Below are 6,461 nucleotides of genomic sequence, written 5' to 3'. Positions count from 1 at the left end.
ATCTCCTTTGGAGAAATATCTATTCAAGTCTTTTGCTCATTTTTCAATTAGGCTGTTTTTTGTTGAGTTGTGGTTACTTATATATTGTGTATATTAATCCTTTATCAGATACATGATTTTCAAATATTGTCTGCCAGTCTGTGAGTTGCTTTTTTATTCTCCTGATAGTATCCTTTGATACACAAGTTTTTAATTTTGATACACTCCAATTTACCTATTTTTTCTTTTTTGGCTGTGCTTTCGGTGTCATATCAAAGCAATCATTGCCAAATTCAAACTCATGAAGCTTCCCTCTGTGTCTTCTTCTGAGGATTTTATAGTTTTAGTCTTCTGTTTAGGTCTTTGATCCATTTTGAGTTAATTTTTGTCTGTGGTGTAAAGTACACCACATTCTTTTTTTTTTTTTTTTTTTATAATTTTTATTGGTTTCCAAATCATTAACTGATGTTTTTTGTTTTTTTATACATTTATTTTATTTATTTATTTATTTGGCTGTGTTGGGTCTTCGTTTCTGTGCGAGGGTTTTCTCTAGTTGCGGCGAGCGGGGGCCACTCTTCATCACGGTTTGCGGGCCTCTCATTGTCGCAGCCTCTCCCGTTGCGGAGCACAGGCTCCAGACGCACAGGCTCAGTAGTTGTGGCACACGGGCTTAGTTGCTCCGCGGCATGTGGGATCTTCCCAGACCAGGGCTCGAACCCGTGTCCCCTGCATTGGCAGGCGGATTCTCAACCACTGCGCCACCAGGGAAGCCCCACCACATTCTTTTGCATGTGGATATACAGTTCTTTCAACACCATTTGTTGAAAAGACCATCCTTTCCCCATCGAATGGTCTTGGTACACTTGTCAAAAATCATTTGACCATACATATAAAGGTTTATTTCTGGGGTCTCTACTCTATTCCACTGCTCTGTATGTCTGTCTTTATGCCAGTACATTGTTTTGCTTGCTGTAACTTTGTAGTAAGTCTTGAAATCAGGAAATGAGTCCTCCAACTTTCTTTTTCTTTCTTTTTGGATATCTGGGACCCCTTAAGATTCCATATGAATTTTAGAACGAGTTTTCTTTTTCTTTGTTTTCCTTAGCATGAATACTTTATGTTCTTTTTATAACTTTTTAAAAATACTGAAGTATATTTGATTTACAATATTGTGTTAGCTGTATAACATAGTAGACTTTTTTTCAGAGTATATTCTAAGTTATTACAAGATATTGGGTATAATTCCCTGCGCTATACAATAAATCCTTGTTGCTTATCTATTTTATGTATAGTAGTTTGTATCTACTAATCCCATACTCCTAATTTGTCCCTCTCCCAACTCCCCTCTGGTAACCTAAGTTTGTCTTCCATGTCTGAGTCTGTTTCTGTTGTATATAGATTCACTTATATTATTTTTTAGATTCCATGAGTGATATCATATAGTATTTATCTTTCTGTCTGACTTATTTCACTAGGCATAATATTCTCTAGGTCCATCCATGTTGCTGCAAATGCCAATATTTTATTCTTTTTTATGACTAATATTCCATTGTATATGTATCACAACTTCTTAAGCCAATCATATGTTGATGGGCACTAGGGTTGCTTCCACATATTGGCTATGGTAAATAGTGCTATGAACATTGGGGTACATGTATCTTTTTGAATTGGAGTTTTTATTTTTTCTGGATATATATCCAGGAGTGGAATTGCTAGATGATATGGTGGTTATAGTTTTAGTTTTTGAAGGAAACTCCATACTGTTTTCCATAGTGGCTGCACCAATTTACATTCCCACCAACAGTTAGAATGGGTTTTTCTATTTCTGCAAAAAACTTTATTAGGGTTTTCATAGGGATTGCATTAATTCAGTAGATCTCTCTGGGTAGTATTTACATCTTAATAACATTAAGTCTTCCAATCCATGAATATGGGATGTCAGTTCATTTATTTATATCCTAATTTAGTTTAACAATATTTTGTAGTTTTCAATGTACAAGTCTCTTGCTTCCTTGGTAAAGTTTATTTCTAAGTATTTTATTCTTTTTGATTCTATTGTGAATGGAATTATTTTCTTAATCTACTTTTTGGATTGTTCATTGTCAGTGTATAGAAATGCAGTTGCTTTTGTGTGTTGGTTTTGTATCCTGCGGCTTTGCTGAATTCATTTATTAGTTCTATTTTTGTGGGCTAGTTTGATTTAAACACATTAAAAAAAAGTGTGGCTGCAGGATAAATTCATCACGCCTTGTTCAAGTGTATATTTTTCTTTAACAAGGTAACCCTAAAAGGATGCAAAATTTTGAGAGCAAACACCAGTGCCAAGATTAACATATGTAACCTAAGAATTTTTGCCCATATACCACCATCAAAGATCCTGTCCCAGGTTTGCAAAATACCCAATTATTAAGTTCATAAAACTCAACTCCTGAATATATACAAAAATTACAAATCCTACTTGTAAAAAAACCCTCAAACTTACTGAGATTTGACTTTCAGGCTAATATTGAGTGATATTTGATGAGGATATCCATCTAGAGGCCACAAAAACATAATTTTTATTTCAATAAATATTTGTTGAATGGTGTGGGGGATGTTTAGAATTTAAACTCTGGAATCTGACAGATCTAGATTAGAATTCTGGTTCTCTCATCTGTTAGTTGTGTTGGTACTTCCCTAAACCATTTTTGCTCCACTTTAAAAGTGAGACCATAATATCGGCTCCACTGAACTGTGTTAAATGAGATAACATTCAGTAAATGTTGTTATGATTTTAAGTAGACTACATGTTGTCACTATGCTAGATATTGGGAATAAAAGATGTGTGACACACTATCTGCCATCAAGGTGCTCACAATCTAGATGGGAAAACTATAAAGAAAATCAAGTAATCTCAATATTGTACTACAGTAAAAAAAATATGTGCAAAAGGATGAAAGCTTGAAACAGAGTGGTATGTTGGAGATAAATGTAAGGCTATGACATGCTCAGATATGAAATTTAGGTTGTTTGGCTCCTATGTAAAGGATGGATTGGAGCAAGTGAATCATAAGCAAGCCCAGTAAGGGGGCTATGATAATCTAGGCAAACTCTGTGTGGCAGAACAATACAGACTGAACAGGAGGGTGGCAGTGTACAATGGAGCTTTGCTGTGCCTAGAAATATAAGCTCCTTTCTGCCATGGCTTGGGAGATCACACACTTTAATCATCTTTCATCTTCACCTTAATCATTTAGGGAGTTCTAAGGAACCCTGTTTGATTCAGGGACCATTTACAGTGGAGGAAAACAGGCTCAGATAGCAAGGCCATCATTACACTAATATAGGGGCATTAGTCACATTATACTCTATGAAAATGGCAACCCCTGGGACACAACAAATATGAATGGTGAACCCCCCAAGTTGTGCATTACAGTAGCCCTACTGGAAAGATTATAACATAGTAGGTAATGGAACTGACCTCTATCTAAAAACCTGTGCATTTCCTACTATTCCATACTATGTCTTTTTAATTAAATTAATTAATTAGTTTTGGCTGCATTGGTTCTTCATTGCTGCATGTGCCCCTTCTCTAGTTGTGGCGAGCAGGGGTTACTCTTTGTTGCGGTGCACAGGCTTCTGGCTGCAGTGGCTTCTCTTGTTGCAGAGCACGGGCTCTAGGTGCATGGGCGTCAGTAGTTGCAGCACATGGGCTCAGTAGTTGTGGCACGCAGGCCCTAGAGCACATGGGCTTCAATAGTTGCGGCACGTGGGCTCTAGGGCGTGAGGGCTTCAGTAGTTGTGGCTCACGGGCTCTAGAGCGCTGGCTCCGTAGTTGTGGCGCACAGGCTTAGTTGCTCCGTGGCATGTGGGATCTTCCCAGACCAGGGATCAAACCCATGTCCCCTGCATTGGCAGATGGATTCTTAACCACTGCACCACCAGAGAAGTCCCCATCCCACACTATGTCTTCTCATAATATTGTATTTATGGATATATAACACCCTTAGGGTTAAACACTGAATTAAAACAAAGAAACAAATCAAACACATCCCAATATGGGTTTTCACAAGAACCTGGTAGGCTTATTAAAATTAATTTAATGGAATCCCATAAATAACAGTTATTTAACAACAAATCAAGATGCTTGATGTATTCTTAAACCATTACTTAATGGGAAAAATAAGGGTAAAACAAATATAAGGTCCAACTACTTACTTTGGGCTTCCCCAAAACAGATAAATGAGGAGCTTTATAAAAACTGAAAGGACTAACCATAAAAATTAAGATTATCAATCAACTTTCTATAGACATTTCTTGAATTATCTCAATATTTTAAGGTGAATTTCCCCAGAAAATTCTTCTATAGTTATCTTGGCAATAAATACATAACCTTAGTAAAAAGTAAATATTTAGTAACTACTTCATATATTTAAAAAAACTATATAATTCATATTTATGCCAAGAACACTACAATTTATAGAAGTTTCATCCACATTCTTACCTATGCCTACTCACTCTGAAGGCAGGAACATTTCTTTGGGTTGAGTCAGGATCTCGATATGCTTTGTCCAGGAAAAGGGAAGGTATGAAAATATAAAACAAAAAAGAGTATTGGCTCATTGTATACAAGAGAGGGCAGCCATTAAGAGTTATTGTCAACAGGATAAAAGGAAATACTGACCAGAGCTCCTCTGGGTGAGCAGTTAAAATATGATCAAAATGTAAAAGAGGAAGAAGTATATACACACAAAGAACTTTTATGAGTATTGATAAAAAGACATTTCTGAAAAAATGATAAAATACCTCCTTGAGGATTTTCAGAAATGAGATTCACAGAACTACAGGAGCAGAAGAAATGTTGATTTGGAAACATCTCATTTGACTGATGATGAATTTCAAAGTCATTAAGTTAGATGACCTGCCCAAGGTCATATGGTTAATGCCAGAGTTTGGACTAGGATCCAATTCTCCTGAATTCCACATGAGTGCTTCTTCTGCCCATTTCGTATACTACCTCTTAAGTTTCCCTAACCACTTGAAGTCCCCTTAACTCTCTCTGCCCCACAATGTGCCCTTTGGGGACAGTCAGAGGAACAGCATTCTGGACTATGTAGACCATGTAGAGCTACTGATCTAACAATGGATGAAGCATAATTTCAAAAAAAGACTAAGTTGAAATTCATTTGGGGGTGAGGAGGAGAGGGAAAATACAAAAGAAGTAAATTCTGTAGACAACAAAAAGAGAAGCACAAGAGGAAATATTATCCTCTTTTGTTATTTTATTACTGTTATTTTATTTTGTAGTTAACTCCATATATATAAAACATAACAGGAAAAATCAACAAATGTATAAAATAAATTGAGGTGTCTGGATGGAAAAAAATACAAGACCTTTGCCTTCGTGTCTATAGATCTCTTGATATGTTGGTCTTGCACTAGAGATATCAAATAAAGATATCTAGCTTGAAACAAAAGTTGATATGCTGCAAGGTTAAGCCATAGTTTGATGATGGGCCATGATAGACTTCTAAATCTTATCCTTAAATATTGGCTATAACAAATGCTGATATAACAAAGTGCAAGCTTTTATAAGACGGCAAGAGGGAAGCGTCAATGAATGAATGCAACTTACCTCCAAGTCCTCTGAAAGGAGGTGAAAAAATAAATACTGTGTTTTACCAGTGTTCCCCCAAAGCATTACTTTAAGCATGCAGGAGGATGCTATGAGCAGCTACAATAGTAAGATCCAATCCAGAGGTAGGTTCAAGGCCAAGAGTAGAGGAGTGGTTGAAGAAATCCTCCTGGGGCCAGTACCATTTCATAGAATGCCCATTTGTGCTGGGGAATGAGTCTATGGCCCATTTTTTCTGATTCAACAGGACATTCCCAATTTCAACCTTGCTGAAAAAGAGGCATTTTTGCACCTGCTATTAAGAACAGCTGGGATACAGGATAAGGCTGGCATAAAATTATTTAGCAAGCACATGCTAGCTATTCCAGTTTGAAATCTACCAAACTGTAAAATCAAAAGAATAAGAAGTTGAAGATGGAGCTGTTGTTCCTCAAGATGTGGGAACAATCTTACAAAAAGAGGGATTAGGCACTCACTTAACTCTATATGGAGAACATCCTTCTCAGGCTAGATGGAAGATGAGGAACAGCATTACTAAAGGCTAACCGGGCCATTTAGAGACCAAAAGGGGAGAAAACAAGGCATTTAGGACAAAAACTAGTAGAAGAAATTCCTCTGGGTCTAACTAGGTAAGTGAATCCTAGGTAAGTGAATCCAAGGCAACTGCACCAAAGATATGCTACCCATTATGCCAGCATGAAGCTGGTGACAAAATATCTCAAGACATTTTAAACCCAGAAAAATGTATGAGAAATATGTTAACGAAGCAAATTAAAACCAAACCTCCAAGGGTAAAATCTCCTGATTTGAAATCCAAGATACTCACTTTTCATTAATTCTGTGCATCATTAGAAAAAATAAAAAGTAA

Source organism: Phocoena phocoena, chromosome 1, assembly GCF_963924675.1.
Source record: "Phocoena phocoena chromosome 1, mPhoPho1.1, whole genome shotgun sequence".
Taxonomy (NCBI): domain Eukaryota; kingdom Metazoa; phylum Chordata; class Mammalia; order Artiodactyla; family Phocoenidae; genus Phocoena; species Phocoena phocoena.
The sequence above is the reverse complement of the archived record's forward strand: the minus strand, read 5'-3'. Positions refer to the sequence as shown.